Source organism: Panthera tigris, chromosome D1 (assembly GCF_018350195.1).
Source record: "Panthera tigris isolate Pti1 chromosome D1, P.tigris_Pti1_mat1.1, whole genome shotgun sequence".
Taxonomy (NCBI): Eukaryota; Metazoa; Chordata; class Mammalia; order Carnivora; family Felidae; genus Panthera; species Panthera tigris.
In genome coordinates this window covers 38321277-38338624 of record NC_056669.1, presented here as the reverse complement: position 1 = coordinate 38338624, position 17348 = coordinate 38321277, and positions in this window count along the sequence as shown.

The following is a 17348-nucleotide window of genomic DNA, read 5'->3' as shown; positions in this document are numbered from 1 at the left end:
AGGAACAAAACAGTGTGGACTGCTTGACTTGCACGGGTTCTCAGAATTTCTCCTCATCTCTTTCTGTAGGTATTTCCCCCAGATCGTGGCTTGATTTCTAATAATTATACTCCAAGCCAATTGTTGTTAAGCTTGAATTTCAACAAAGAAAGCCCTCATGACCACTTGTCTTTGTTGGCTGTGCTCAGTGTACAGGAGTCTACTGTGAGACACTCTTGGGAGGTAGTGGGTCAAGGTCACTCCTAGGGACAGCATGGCCTAACGGTGGCACCCAGGCTCTGGAGTCAAAATGACTTCAGCTCGAATCCTGGCTTCAACATTTAACAACTATGTGATATTGGACAAGTTACCGCCTAAATCCACGGCTTCCTCATCTGTGAGATGAGGCTAATTAGTAGTTCTAAACTCAGAGGGTTGTTAGGAGAATTCATTGAGTTAATGAAGATACAGCCTTCATTACATGGCTGCCATGTGGTAAGTGCTCAGGAAATGTTAATTCTTGTTGATACAGCTACTGTTGATAATATCCTTGCATCTTGGATGAAATTGCCTGGAAGTTGCCTTAGAGCCCAGGATGGTTCTAGATCAGAGCTGGAAAGGCTGGGGTTAAAGTGCAGTCTGGGAGTTGAGGCCACGAACAAAGGTGAAGGAATCCAAAGCCTCATCAGTGGTGTCAACGTGTCTGAGGAAATAGGTGAGGGTTGGACCTAAAGTTTAGACGAAGGAGGCTCTGAGGCGTGGAACTGGCATATTTCCAGCACTATTCAGGAAGGGAGATATGGAGCGTTTCTGATCTCTGGAATAGAGTATTCCCTCCAGGCCCCTTCCTTGCTGAGTCCACAGGCTGATAACAGATTCAGCTCCCCAGGAACCCTGAAATTAGAAGAGCAGTAACTAGACAGAGTGTGTATATTTTAGCGACCGGGAGGAATGATGGCTCTTACTATAAATAGTCATTCTGCTTTATTCCTCAGCCTCTTGTGAGTTAAAAAGACATCATGAATTAGTGCCCAAAGGCTAATCTTTTTTTTTTATGTTTATTTATTTTCGAGAGAGAGGGAGAGTGAGTGCTCACACACACACAAGTGGGGGAGGGGAAGAGAGGGGGGGACAGAGGATCTCAAGTGGGCTCAGAGCTCAATGCTGGGCTCAAACTCACAAACCCTGAGATCATGACCTGACCAGATGCTCAACTGACTGAGCCACCCGGAGGCCCCACTAATTGATCTTTAATACCTATATCCAAAGAAGATGCTGACAATGTGTTTGGACTTGGGAGGCTTGAGTCTGATAGAAAACTGCATGCTCTCTCTGAAGATTGCATGCTATCTTTCAAAATAAGAGATTATTTTTATAAAGAAGAATCCATACTACGTAGATGAACTGAAAGATAATTTTGATGATTAATTGGGAAATTATAAGAGGTCTACTTATTCTGTGTGTTCTGAGTTGGCCCACTTAATGGATCACTCTTGGTTCAAATGTTAAAAAAGTGTCACGTTGGGGGCACCTGGGTGGCTCAGTTGGTTAAGTGTCTGACTTCTGCTCAGGTCACGATCTCACAGTTTGTGAGTTCGAGCCCCACATCAGGTTCTGTGCTGACAGCTCAGAGCCTGGAGCCTGCTTTGGATTCTGTGTCTCCCTCTCTCTCTGCCCTCCCCCACCCCCCACCTCGTGCTCTCTCTCTCTCAAAAATAAATAAAACATTAAAAAAAAAAAAAAGAGTCATGTTGTCAGATGTTCCGAGCTTGTGGACTTGGCTCCTGAACTACCCTTTTCATTGGTGATTCCCATCCCTCCTCTTGACCACCTAACTGGACATCTTTCCATCCCTCCCTGCCTCCTGCTCCAAATGATGCATGTATTAAGTGCTTTCTAGGTTTCTGAGCTTTGACTCTTCAGGATCACTCTCGCTTCTTTTTATCTTGATATAGTTATACCTCCTGAAAGATGACTTTTCCAACCCAGAGCCCCTTCCCTATGGAGACCTGCTCAGACAGCCCCAGCCAGGACGAGTCCTGTTTTGTGACCACGTTAAAAACACCAGAAGGCTCCTGGGTCGTGGGGGGGGGAGAAGTTTACAAGAGTACAAAGGGGACTTTGGCTCACGCATCCATCCAGAGTTAAACTTACATGACTTTAAAAGTACAGAGAAAGTGTAATTCATGCTTAATGAAAAGAGCTTTGAGAATAAATACAGTAACTTGGTGGTGGGACAAGGTGATGCCTTGAAACAGCACTCAAAAGGACTCTCATACATGTCTATAAGCCCTTCCTAACTACATGCATACTTTTGTATATTGTTTGCCCATCTGGAAAAGTTTACTGGCTTCGTTTTCACCTGAGAATGGTAGATTCACCTATTAGAACCCTAGAGTGTACAGAAGTACTTTCACCTACAGGAATTCATCCGATCTTCCCCAACACCATGTATTGGCAGGTACACCCACGGTTATCTAGACTTTGATGGTAGGAGTCTAGGGCTGCTGTCCTTTTAGGGAGTATTTGATTCTTCTTTGGGTAGGGAAAGGGCACACTCACTAAGATGGACCAACACACCATAAAAAAAACGATTTATTTATTTTACTTTATGGCTGTACAGAGAAGTCCCATGCAGTACTGTATTGAACAATGCTGCTTTTATCTGGAACAGCACTATCTAGAACCATCCCACAGATTCAGTGTTATAGGAAAGGCCATGTCCTAACAGGAGCTCTCAGGATCTCTAGCTTCTTTAGAAGGCAGAAAGGAGCCGAGATCAAGTCTGCCATGAGTTGTGTGCTAACACGCTTCTCTAAAGAGCTATGGCGTTGGTCCTTTGGTGTTGTTTTGTTTTGTTTGTTAGCCTGCACCCTGGATTCCACAGGCCTGGGTTCAAGTCTTTGTTCTCCTATGACATTTTTGGCAAAGTCCCCAAATAAAAGTATCAACCTCATAGGGTTTCTGTAAAGATCAAATGAGATAATAAGCTTTGTAAACTATAAAGTATCGTATAAATATGAAGATTTATAGGAGGCTCCAAAGTTGGTCCTATTTCGTCAAAAATTGGTGCATGGTTCATTTTTTATTTATTTGTTTTTTTAAGATTTTTCAAATTTGTGCACGTATGTTATGTATGTATTTAGTGAGAGGGCACGTGAGTGAGCAAGGGGCAGAGAGAGAGGGAGAGAGAATCTCATGCAGGCTGCACACGGTCAGGGATCGAGCTCACCCAATGTGGGCCTTGAACTCAGGAACCATGAGGTCATGGCCTGAGCCAAAGTCGGGTACCTAACCAGCTGAGCCACCCAGGTAACCCTGGTTCATGGTTTTTTTTTTTTTTTTTTTTTTTTTTTTTAATGTGAGTAGATACAAATGAAAATTAAAGCAGTTCTCCAGAAAGTATAAATGGTTTAGCCAAAGACTGGGTTTGGCTCTGGATTTAAGGTCCTCAGAATTCTGCCTCTCATCTACCCTTAAGTCTATTTTCTCAAAACTCGATAAATCCCGTCTTCAATAGACTGGTCTGCACACTCCTCAGGCACATCCCTCATGTACAAGTCAGCCGAGTCCCTGGGATATTAGGTGTCGAAAAGAAGACACCGTATGAGTCATATAACAATAGAGCTGAGCAAGAAACACATCAGAATGAAAAGCCACGGGGGATCCTCTGAGAACCGACGGTAGCCGCCCAGACAAGCCTGCAAACTGAAGGCCAGCCCTGGCCTGCTGCGGAGTCCTCTGTTTCAAAGAACACCAGACAGCCAACTTCCAGGACTATGTGTCTCGAGGATCTCTTAAGTGTGTATTTCCCTAAGATGCTTGTTGACTGGGCCCATCCAGGTGTATCCTGTTCACTGTGTCTGGAAGTAAACGCTCAGGGAAATGGAAGTTCCAGAAGTGAGGAATGAGCAGGCTGGTCAAAGGGGAGGGTGCTCGTTGGGACACAGGAGACCTGAACTTACTTCCTTTGAGTTACTGTTCTTTTTCTGGATGTCCTCATGGGTGCATTTGCAAAACGAGAAGGGCTGGATGGGAAGGACCCTCCTTAGGGCCTTGCCAAATTGCATGCAATACATCTCTGCTTTGCAACAGGTAATTTTCTATCACCGAATCACAGATGTTTCTGATCAAGTTTTATGAACTTCTCTCTTCTATTTGAGGGTCACCAAAAGTCAGGGAAATTCTCTGAGATATTACCGGGAGGGATGGTGAAACTGTCTCATTATCGTTGTCGTCTCATTATCGTTGTCCGCATTTCTTCTTCCCAGACTCGCAAAATTAATTAGCGGGGTTACTCTTGGGTGGTAGCCAACCTGAGAGCGTTTCAGAAATGTCACGAAGCTCCGGGATGGCAACGAACTCCCCAGCGGCCTGCAAACTTACCCCTTGGCTCTTTTCCCTTGGGCTGTCTCTGTCGCCTGTGAAAATACAAAGAGTCTGAGAACAGCTAGCACGCTGCGTCCCTGCTACCGAGTTAGAATAAATGACCTCCTGCCATCCTTCCCCCCAGCTGGAGAAACGGCCACACACGGGAATTGTTTAGGTAGGCAAGGGGCGTGATGGAAGGCACTGTGCCGAGGACCAGGAGGTCCCGCCTTGGAGCAGCCTCTCATGGGGCCAGCGCCTTGCCCCGGTGAGCCCTTTCCTGTGAGGGCTGGGGACAAAGCGAGGCGCCCTCTAAGATCTTGGAAATAATGCCAGCAAATTGCTCTCGAGGTGTCAAATAGAAGATCAGCCCCTCGTAGATCAAAGTAGAAATATACACGTGGAAGAGGTAACCAGGCTGCAGGGCCCATGGCGCTCATAACCGGTGGTGTGCTGGCTGACGCTGAACAACCAGCTCTCTGGGGTGGTGGGGACAAACCTGATTTGTAACGTTGGCCCGTTTCTCTGGTATAAATCCTCGCACCGTGGCTAATTTCAAGCTGCCGGTGTGACGTCACTGAAAGCAGAATGGAGAAGAGATGCGTCTAATCAGGGCTCCTGGTTCAAGTCACCGGGGCCACTCTACACACCACAACTTTCTAATCCAGTCGAGTGCACTAGAACAGATAGAGAAAAGGTGTTCCCAGCAGAGAGGGAGTTGATCAGCCATTGTATGGCAGAGAAAGAAAGGTCACTGTGACAGACACTGACGACAAGGGATGAAGGCTTGGCAACTTGAATTTTGAGTATTTCCAAACCCAGATCCATCACCTGCCCCGTAAAATGAATGCATCAGGTTGTTTTAGCTCAATGCCATTAAACCTCAACTTACCTAACGCCTCTTTTCAATCCCATTGCAACCATACAACCTTCTGGTCATGACCCGGCTTCCCAGGTTGACTTGCCTCTGTGACGAGAGGAGGGACGCAAGATAAACATCTAAGATACTCCCTCACGGACAGACCCACAGCTCAAGTTAAGCCTCATACATTAGGTGACTTAGAATTTATAAAGCCCTTTCACAGTCACCAGCAGACTACGTTTGACCACAGATATTTTGGGTTTTGACTTCTTTTAACAAACAGAAGCTCTGGTAAGTGTGCCAGCATTTTTACAAGGCCATCATCAGCTAGAGCTGAATAGACGGTTTGTCGTGAGCCCCATCATTTCCTTGTCACCTCTCTGACCCGACCCACTTTGCTCAGTTAAGTTACTTGCTTAGCTCCCATAGCCACTTGGGTTTGCCAGTCCCTAACAGGACCTCATTTCAGTCATATCCATCCTGTGAGCACTGATTACCCCAATTGTATAGATTTTTAAGCTAAGATTCAGAGATTCAACTGACTTTCCTATCATTGCACAATTAGGTGAGACCCAGAACTTAGAGTTCAAGGCTGTTCAGGGTCACTATATAAGGTTGTACAGATTGTGCACTGCACAACTCCAGGAATGCCTTTCACACCATAGTCTGTGTGAATGGAGCCCTCTAGAGTTACAGAGTCCACACTATATGTAGAAGCCATGAGACCATTTTCCCTTCCATTTCACCATAGTTCTAATACGGTCACACACTTAGTCATTTCCTTCAAATTTTTATTATAGAACAATTACTCAGATGAGGAAGTGAAACAGAGAATGATCAGGTTGAAACAGGCACCAGTAAGTCTGAACACAATAAGTCTTACGCAGATAGATATTGTCCAACTTACAGAAACAAGGTAGGTCTGCAATGAAGAATTGCTCTATAATGGCCACAATCATTTTATTTTACTTTACTTTTATTTTATTTTATTTTATATTTTATTTTATTTTTTATTTTATTTTTTGAGACAGGGAGAGTGAGCAGGGGAGGGACAGAAGGGGAGAGAGAGAGAGACAGACAGAATATATTTTTTAAAATTTTTATTTAATTTATTTTTTAAATTTACATCCAAGTTAGTTAGCATATAGTACAACAATGATTGCAGGAGTAGATTCCTTAAAGCCCCTTACCCATTAGGCCCGTCCCCTCTCCTACAACCCCTCCAGTAACCCTCTGTTTGTTCTCCATATTTAAGAGTCTCTTATGTTTTTGTCCCCCTCTTTGTTTTTATATTATTTTTGCTTCCCTTCCCTTATGTTCATCTGCTTTGTATCTTAAAGTCCTCATATGAGTGAAGTCGTATGATATTTGTCTTTCTCTGACTGACTAATTTTGCTTAGCATAATACCCTCAAGTTCCACAAGTTCCATCCATGTAGTTGCAAATGGCAAGATTCTATTCTTTTTGATTGCCCAGTAATACTCCATTGTGTGTGTGTGTGTGTATGTGTGTGTGTGTGTGTGTATATATATATATATATATATATATATATATACACCACATCTTCTTTATTCATTCATCCATCAGTGGACATTTGGGCTCCTTCCATACTTTGGCTATTGTTGATAGTACTGCTATAAACATGGGGGTGCGTGTGCCTTTTTGAAACAGCACACCTGTATCCCTTGGATAAATACCTAGTAGTACAATTGCTGGGTCATAGAGTAGTTCTATTTTTAACTTTTTGAGGCACCTCCATACTGTTTTCCAGGGTGGCTGTACCACTTTGCATTCCCATTCCCACCAGCAGTGCAAAAGAGATCCTCGAGAAAGAGAGAATCTTAAGCAGGCATGATCCATGCTCAGCGAGAGCCCGATGTGGGGCTCAATCCCATGACCCTGAGTTCATGACCTGAACCGAAACCAAGAGTCAGACTCTTAACCAGCTGAGCCACCCAGGTGCCCCAAATGGCCACAATCATTTTAAGGGTGATTTTGTTGTCTTGAAATTTTCCTTGCTCTATACGTAACCCAGTACCTTTCTAGATTTCGGTTTCCACATGACTAAATGGAAGGTTTGCACTCAAGTTTTCAGTGAGACGGTAGTGCTTAATCCTAGGTAAATATTTAGAATCACCAGGGAGATTTTATTTACTTATTTATTTAATTGATTCTTAGGTCCCATCCCTAAAGATCTGAACTAAAATATCGCCAAAAGACATACACATAATGTCAAAGAAGGCGGGGGGTGGGGGAGACAAAGCACATGAAAAGATGCTCAACATCATCAGTCATTAGGGAAATGCAAAGTAAATGTACTGCACACCTACACCCATAGAATGGAGAGGGCGTGGAGCCACAGGAACTCTCATGTGCTGCTGGTGGAAATGTAAAAGGGAACAACCACTTTGGAAAGGTGTCTGGACGCTTCTTCAAGTGCTAGACATATACCTGCCACGTGATTCAGTCATTCCACTCCGTGCTGTTTATCTAGGAAAAAAGAAAGCATACATCCAGACAAAGACCTGCTCATGTGTGTCTGGAGTAGCTTTAGTTGCAATAGTCCCAAACTGGGAAGAACTCAAATGTCTGGTGACAGGTAAATTGATCAACAGGTGGTGGTATATCCCACAATGGAATACTACTCAGCGATAAAAAGGAATTGACACATAACCACGTGGTAAATCTCAAAATAACTTTGAGTTAATGAAGCCAGATAAAAGAAAAGGAATGCACTATATGATTCCATTTATATAAAATTCTAGAAAACATAAGTATAAATATAAATCTATAGCAACAGAAAGCAGATCGACTTCTGCCTTGTGGGGATGGGGGAGGTAGGGAAGAATTACAAAGGGTGTGAAGAAACTTTAGGAGGTGATGTTCATGTTCATCATCTTGATTCTAGTGATGGATCAGAATATATACTTAAGTCAAAACTCATCAAATTGTTTAAATATGTGCAGTTTATTGTATTCCAATTACACAGTTTATATAATACAACGTATTTCAGTACAGCTATTAAAAGAATCTGGTGCCTGGATCTCAGACTCAAAGATTCTGATTGAATTGGTCTGGGCATCAGTATTTGTGTAAAGTTTCATCTAGGGGGACCTGGGTGGCTCAGTGGTTAAGTGTCAGACTTTGGCTCAGGTCATGACCTCGCAGTTTGTGGGTTAGAGCCCCATGTTGGGCTCTGTGCCGACAGCTCAGAACCTGGAGCCTGCTTCAGATTCTGTGTCTCCCTCTCTCTCTGCCCCTTCCTCTGCTTACACTGTCTCTCTCTATATATAAAAAATAGATAACATTAAAAATTTTTTTAATTTCATCTATGATTCTGTTGTACAGCCAGGGTTGATTCTACAATTTTAGATCATTTCAGCTGCCCTGGGCCCTGGGTATTTTGGGAGAGCCCTTCCCCACTTTGTGCACTAGAGCAGAAGGGATGGTCCCCCGAAAGCTGTTGTTCATGCAAAAGAGAACGCAAAGTGCTCAAATCTATTGCCTCAGTGCCCGGGGTCCAGCCTGGCTGCTTGGAAGCTGGAGCTACTCTGGCCTTTCACAGAACAGAAACACCCTTCCACCTCCAATATCTATCCATTTATTCCAGCCTGATGTCTTCCTGTGACATTTTTTTTTTTTTTTCAAATCTGCTCTTGGTGAGCCTGTTGATACTTAGGGTAGATGTTAGAAAGGTTTGTATGTGTAGAAACAATGTGACTCGCCCCAGCCAGGTACCTCCTAGTAACACCTGCCGGTACAACCTGGGGCATAAGAAGCTGGTACCAGATGCTTACGAGTCAGAGCTAAGGCAGCTGGACTGGGGGTCCAGAATGCCAAGAAGGGGAGGAGAAGTGCTCCCTATCCTGATGCTCCCCGCGAGGGCAGCAAAACTTGACCACTGGCCTAGACCGGGGAACATGGCAATCGGGAGCTGGAATTAGGGGAATGACCCTTTTTACCAAGGCCCTTTCTACTCATCCCTGAGACGCAGGGAGAAAGACAAAGTGAGTATATTGGGCTTTCGATACAAATTGCTTCAAGTCCCATTCTACTTTTTATTAGTTTGGGCAGGGCACCTAACCTGTCTTTTGCCTTCAGTTCCTTGCCTATAAAATAGAGGTAACAAGATCTTTCTCATTCACTTTGACAGGGCTATTGCGGAGATCAAATGAGAAACTGAGTGTGAGCAGGCCTCGTAAACATAAAGGCATTATTATTTACCAAGATCATCCCAGTGTTTTATAGAAGGGAGAAGCAAAAGTGTAGACTCAATTGGTAGAAAAATTGGATGAGCCTGAGGAATAACATCACTACACGGCCCCTGAAACTTGGCTTGCTGTTTCCATGACTTGGGTGGCACCATAATCATAACAACAGTAACAGCTGGATTTTGTTGAGCACTTATGTTCTCAACACTCCACTAAAGGGCATCTATATTTTACAAAGGATTTTTACAAAAGAAGGCAGAAGGGCCAGTAGGGAGGTTAACAAGTTGTCCAAGATCACACGGCCAGCAAGTAGACTTGGGTCTTGATATGCAACATTCCAGCTCCAAAACACATCATGATAAGCAGCAAAACTTTCTTGTGCAAAGGGATGTCTCAACTCAAAATTTCTATGAATGACTTAGGTGCTCTCTGTAGACCTTCTCTCTCAATCCCAAAGCAGGCAGGCAGGGCTCTGTGAAGAATCAGGAAATAGGAATCTTTGTGCTAGAATTTTCTGTGCTATCTGGAGATGAGAGTGGGCGTTTGTGATTGGGCTTTCCATACTTTTCCTTAGCTTCTGAAAATAAACCCACTGAGATAAGATTAGGTTGTCAGATAGGCTGCAACACGTGACATGATAGGCCTTTCGAGTTTCTAGTTAGTGTTCATTTGTTGGACACTTCATGTCTACCCCGCTGTTTATTAGGCACAAGGGTTGACCAGAAATACGGTTGCAAACTTGTACCGTACAACTTACAGACTAAGGTTGGCGAGAAGGGGAGAAAACTGATAAATAAAACACCCAGACAGACAGCAAACATCCTTCATATGTACGGATCTCACAGAAGTGCCTAAGAAGAATATTCTCACCGATTTTGTAGTTGTTCTATTAAGTCAGCGTTTACCTTTTTGAAGGGAATAAATTGAGTTTATAGAAGGGCCTATCAGGAACGCAATCTCTCCCACGTGATATATTCTATTTATATGTATTTTTTTAATGTTTATTTATTTTGAGAGAGAGTGCACCTGTGTCCCCAGGCATGTGTGCGTACAAGCGGGGGAGGGGCAGAGAGAGAGGGAGAGAAAGAATCCCAAGCAGGCTCCGTACTGTCGGCCCAGAGCCCACTTGGGGCTGGATCTCATGAACTGTGAGATCATGACCTGAGCTGAACCTGTTTCTATGTATCTTAACTGTCAAAAATGGTTTTAAATGGGCACAGGATTTCAAAATAAGTTTCCATCTTGAGAAGGGAAAATGCAAACTCATTACAGAAAAAAAAAACAAACAACTTAACTTTAAGAAGGGACTCAGGTTTACAAATACATTCAACCACTCGGATTAGAGGTGAGGTTGTAAAACAGGGGTCTATCTATTGTGTCCCCTTATGAGAAACCTCCATCATTGTGGACAGGTGCTTAAAGACTCCTGGCTTCCCTGAGTAATTCCAGGCTGCTTTGGGTCACTTGATTTCAAAGGACTGGGAAGAGTTATCTCCAGAAAAATGAAGATTGAGCAGCACTGATCATAAACATCGTGGGGACCCTGCAAATGTTAGAGCTGGGTTCCTTCGAAGAAGGAGTCTGCCCAGGCAGCCTTGCACAGTCTCACAGCCCTGCCGGTTTGACGGCAAAATGGTCCAGAGGGAAACAGTCCCTTGTTCAGACTCATCTCTCAGCAAATCCAATTTTTATTTGAAGAGGACCAAGGACTTTGGCTCCAGTGGCAGCCCGAACTGCCTCTTGCTCCCTTCAGCCTTGAAGTCTGTTTAACCACGGCCCAGAACCATCAGTGAGGGGTCCAGCGCCTCGGTCCGCAGAGATAAAATTGAGATGCGGTTGAGGAATCCATCTCAAGGAACTCATGGTCAAGTCGACCCTCTGATTGATCGGTTCTCCAAGGGCCCTAGCTTGGTTACTGACATGGTCCCGGAACAACATAACCTGGAGAATTATGTATTCGTCACCGGCTGGTAAGCTGGTATTGTGGTGGGAGAGCAAGAATATGGATGAGGTATGCTTAGCCCATTGCGGGGCACAAAGAAAGTACTTCCTAACCTCTGTCATGCCAGCCCTGCTGTGAGCGATGCACCCTCCTTTCCAAATTCCACTGTCAGGCAGTTGAGGCAGGGTGTCAAGTTCAGGGGCAGATTTCTGATACTACCACAAGTGCTCCCAGGCAACAGCCCCCCTGAGCCACGCTCTTCCCTGGGAAAGCATTTCACGCTGCTCTACACAGGCCTCCATCTCCAAGCCGCTGCGTTGGGCAAAGAAGATAAGGAAGGGGATCTGATCGTTATTAACACACATCTCTCCTCAGTGCACTTACAATAGGGACCGAGTCTCAGAATTGCTCATTTCAAGCAATTAGATATTATATAGGCATTTCTCCAAATGCTAGCGTTGTATAAGGACATGACCTTTCTTTCTTCGTGAGACAGAGTAAAAGCAATTTTGGGGGGTTGGCTTAGACCGAATCAGTGAAAAGATCAAAGAAGAAATGAACTGCTCAAGAATGAGAAATGAAGTCCCTTCCCCCTGAGGGAGAGAGAGCTGTGACCATAACGAAAATGCAATTGATCAGGAAAGAGACTCAGGATCGATTTCGTGTCCTTTTTTTTTTTTTTTTTTTAATTACTGAAAAATGTAGCCGGAGCGCATCACTGAAAGCTATTTTTGTTTCTAACCTTCACACAAATACTCTTTCCCTGAATGAGTACCTGATCCACCACTTGGACGAGGCCCGAGTATCCAGGCAGGCTTTGCTGGCTGCAGGTAAACAGTGTGCTGGTGGCAGATCTTAATCCCACTCACTGCTTTGCTTGAAAAGTTGGAGGTGCCCCTCTTAGGAACTGAATAAAGAGTCTACGGAAGCCACGAAGCCCCCCGCCCCCCGGTGTGTGTGTGGGGGTGTGTGTTAAGGGGCTGCATTTCTCTCAGACTCTCTAATGGCACCATCTGGCCCCGGCACCTGAGAAACTGGATGCACCCTCTGCTGTGGTTTCTTCTCCCTGCCCTTTAAAGCACAGAAGCCCCACAACATGCTGCGGCCCTGGTAATGGCTCCACCTCTCTTGGCGGTCATGCATTTGAAGCGTCACTTGCCACTGGGGCCGCCGTGAACGTTCGATTCAGTTGCAGGTGCTGCAGAAAGCACCTGCAGCTTGCCAGCGTCAGTTGCAGGAGGAGGATGGAGGCTGTGGACGTGTGCTCTCTTCACCCCCGAGCAGGAAAGGAGGAAGAGGAAGGTGATGGAGATTTGCCTGTGGGGTGTGGCCCAGTTGGAGGCCTGTGGGACCAATGCCGAATGGAAGAATGAAGGTCTGTCTTGCCACAGGCATCGCCGTTATGACTCCACAGATCCCTCTGTCTTCAGGAGAGGTGTCATGAATTCCCATGTCCTTCTTATCCTAGGAAGGCTCAGCAGAACATCTCAGACTCGCCTCCCCAGAGGAGGGTCCGTCATGACTCCCTAGACACATCTCAATCCAGGAGGGGCTATCATGATTCCCTAGTTTTGGCTCTGAAAGGTCCATTACTTCCTGCCCAGAACCCAAAGCAATGAGATATCAGAAAGGGCCTCCAGCTAGTCTTTTCCACGTGGCAAGGGCCGAGGACCTCGCATTAGTTACTCCCAAAGAACAGCAAATGTAATTACGTGGGGGGAGGTGGGGAAAGCAAGCGAAAACCCTATTATGAAATAAGAAGCAGCGTGACTTCAAAAGACCTTCCCGGCTCTTCAGCCCAGCCAGGGCTGAACGGGGTCAAAGTGGAGATGAAGAAGTTGATGAAAATCGGCGCTCTGGGCTATAAAATATCAAGCAGAGAAATTAAGCGGTGGGCTGGGGCTGCCTTCTCTTCTAGACTGATTACCCAGAGATTGCCAAGGGCACCATGCCCTCTGCCACTGACTCATTTCTGCTCGGGAACAGAGGACTGAACTCCCAGGGAGGCGCTGGAAGTACCTTCTGACGGCCACCGAGTCCCCACGAGACCATTGGTTATCAAACAGAGAGGCTCACCAGGCAAGTAGCGGACAGACTGGAACCAGTGCCACCCCACTGGCACTCTGAGAGGGAGAAGACACCACTGGGCCTCCTGGAGTGAGGGCCCCACTCCTACTGAGAAACAATTTTCCTCCTGTCCATCGCCGCCCTGGATTTTTGCCCCCACCCTCTGAGCCACCTGGACCGCTCAGTTACCTCTGCGGCTCTCCGGGTCCAATCCTGCCACCAGAGATTCAACACCACCTTCTGGGGCTTCTCCCAGCTCCTGGAGCTCACCCTTCATCTGCTGGTGTTCACACCCAGCCCAGAAGTCCATCCACCAAGCACTGCAATTCACTCCCAGGTCCCTAGGTCTACCTGCTTCTGGGCTTTATCCTGCAGCTTCCGGGGCCCTCAGAATGCATCCCCCTGCCCCAGGAGCACACGGTGATTCCCAGCTTCCTGATGAGGAAGGCCCCACGGGTCACCAAAGTTCCATTCCTGCCCTCTTCCGCAGGAAAAGCTGGCCCCCTTTCCCACTGGGTTTCCTTTTTTCTTCGGATTTCCTCCATTTTCCTCCGTAGGAAAGTTCTGGTGATTTTGTGAAGGGGACTGTGCTCTCTTCAAAGATGATGAAACAGATTCTGCCCCCACCCCATGGTATGAATACATCATAGCAGCAAAAACTAGGATAAATTGCCAAATAAAAGAGCCCTGTGTTCTGTTGTACATAAACTACCATTACGGCTCTGCAGAGAAACAGTAGTACAAGCAAGGGATGACATTTTCAAATGAAGAGGAAGAGATTGAGGAGAGGGATCTGACTGAAGAGTAAGGGACAGTGAAACTGCTCCGTTCCCAACACCCGGGAGCGGGGACGAAGCTCTCAGCAGGTGAGGCAGGGGAGGAGGAAGGCTGGCTTCGGAGGGCTCTGTGCTCTCTCTGGCTTCGGAGGGCTCTGGTGGGTTACGTTCTCTGTGTCTCAAGAGAAGACAAAGGCTTTCTCAGCTGTGGCACAGAACTCACATTTATCGTTTAAAATAAAAATTCTAGCCCTATATTTGTGGGAAGCTCGTGGGGCGTGAAACGTTTTTATAGGTAATTTTAGGAAGCCATAAAACATGGCTGTGTGTGGGTTAGAGTGACAGCTCATACACCGTAGCACGTTCTAAATACTCGGCTGTAATGAACTCTTCTGGGTTTTTTTGTTTGTTTGTTTGTTTTTAAACTGGTTTCCCCTGTCTATTAAAACTCCAGCCTGGGGGCGCCTGGGTGGCGCAGTCGGTTAAGCGTCCGACTTCAGCCAGGTCACGATCTCGCGGTCCGTGAGTTCGAGCCCCGCGTCAGGCTCTGGGCTGATAGCTCGGAGCCTGGAGCCTGTTTCCGATTCTGTGTCTCCCTCTCTCTCTCTGCCCCTCCCCCGTTCATGCTCTGTCTCTCTCTGTCCCAAAAATAAATAAAAAAAAAAAACGTTGAAAAAAAAAAAAAACTCCAGCCTATTAAAAACTTAGTGTCATTTGTGAAGCTTGAGAAAGCAGCCTATGCTGTTCTTTGAAATGAACATGAAATGTGAACTCCTTTGGTAGCACATATACTGAAACAGACATGAAGGAAGGGAATCTCTCGTATGTTTCCAGACCCACACATAACTGCTGCCTTGTCTAGTCTTCTTGTTTCTTTTCTTCTTTTCGTTTTTCTTGTTTATCGTTTGTTTGGTTTTGGTTGTTCTAGGAGCTGAGGCCCCAGTGACAACAGATCCAGGGACTGTCCTCGAAGAGCCCACAGGCTGGTGTTCCAGGGCCAGGCAGAGCCCGCCTTCCTCGATAAGGGTGAGCATGGGCCCAGGTGGGTAAGTGGACGTGTCAGTAGGCGACTTCAGGATACGGAGCAAGACAGCGAAAAGCCTGAGAACTGCCACTCAAAATACAAGTTGGTACACAAAAAAATACATCAGCAGGAGCCCGAGCACAGGGAAGGGAAGGTGTATAACCAGAGCTGGCCAGCAATGAAATGGCCACTCGGTGCTGGGGAAATGCAGATACCGCACGGGGCCACCACGGACGGGTCCGTGGGCTTGCCCCTGGTGCTGGCCTTGGTCTCAGTCACCTTCATTATCCCACTTCCCATCCTCACCAGCGACCACAGAGCAGGGGTTAATAAGTAACAGTTGGATTAAACAAGCATTCATGAAGGAATATCCTCGCTGGGTGGGAAGTTGAACTAGAAGAATTCCAAGATTCCTTTCTACTCCGCAATTTTATAATTCTATAGAGAGCCTGAATTGTGACAGATGAGTGGATCAGACCATGCCTGCTTGGGGCTGGGTTCATTTGTCCCCATGTTCTATCTCCCCATATAAATCAGCTTACCCGTTTTTTCCAAGTGTAGTAATCAGTTACCAATCAATTTGTACGCATTATCTCATCGCATTTCGCAACAGGCCTAGGAGGTAGTGTTTGGGTTTCTGTTGCTGCAGAACAAAGCAGCCCATCACTTCATGGCTTAAAACAACAGTTTATTATTACCTGCCATAGTCCGCGGTTTGACTGGGCTCAGTGGGGCCGTTCTTTGGGGGGCCTCCCGGGGTTGCAGTTATATGTTGGCTGGGGCACAGGCATCTGAAGGCCCAATGGGGCCTGACATCCAAGGTGGCTCACTCCATCGGCTGGCAGGTGATGCTGGCTGTCAGCTGGGGCTATTAAGGAGATACCTTTGCCATAACCTCTCCAAGTGTTTGGGCTTCTGACCGCATGCCGGCTGGGCTCCAACAGGGATGCTACAAGAAACCCAGATGAAGTGACTTGGTCTCCTGTAATCTAGCCTCAGAGGTCCCAGAATCTTGTTTCCGCAACATTCTATGGTCAAGTAAGTCACTGAGGTCAGACTGGATGCAAGGGGATGGGAATTAGGCTCCATCTGTTGATGGAGGAATGTCAAGGTCATTTTAGAAGAGCAGCTGGGATGAGAAATACTACCGGAGGCATTCAAGGAAAACACCATCTGTCATAAGTATGTACTATTAATGTCCCATTCTACAGATGAGGACATTTTGCAATGATTCGCTAGGTCATAAGGTTAGCTTGCTCATTTAAGGGCAACCAAATCCGCACTCCCTCTGATTTCTTAACCACTATTGCTTCATTTAAGACAGAGTTCTAAAACTTTAATAATGAAAGACTTATCCCTTTTGGGGTGCTTGGGTGGCTCAGTGAGTTAAGCATCCGACTTTGGCTCAGGTCATGATCTCAAGGTTCATGGGTTCGAGCCCAGCATCGGGCTCTGTGATGACAGCTTAGAGCCTGGACCCTGCTTCAGATTCTGTGTCTCCCTCTCTCTATGCCCCTCCCCAGCTCATACTCTGTCTCTCTGTCTCTCTCAAAAATAAATAAAAACATTTAAAAAAAAATTTTTAAAGACTTATCCCTTTCAAGGATGCAATATTATTTTCAAGAATATAAAAACGTAAATTCTAGCAAAATGTATAAACTTGAAAGGCAAGTTCCAGTAGGATCGGGGATGTCATGTTTGACCAGTATTACTAAAGAAAGAAGTCCCATTTGTTTCCCATCCAAATACTAACCAGGCCTGGCCCTGCTTAGCTTCCGAGATCAGGCACATTCGGGGTGGTATGGCCGTAGACAGCAGTCACGTTTGTTAAGCTGCTTCAGTGACCCAGGTACTTACACACTGCATATAAACTCATTTAATCTTTCCCATCATCTGTTTCCCCCAGATGGAAAAAGAAGTTTCCAGAGGTTAAAGAGCTTGCCCAAAGTCACATAGCCACTGAGTGATAGAGGCAGGATGGAAACACAGGTGTGTCTCAGGCCACTTTCCATGCAGCTCCATGTTGGAGGTCGGGCCCCCAGGAATTCTGATTCCTGAGATGAGACCAGCATGATGGAAGGTAACTGATGAGCGCTCAGGGAGCACCCCTGAAAGAGGA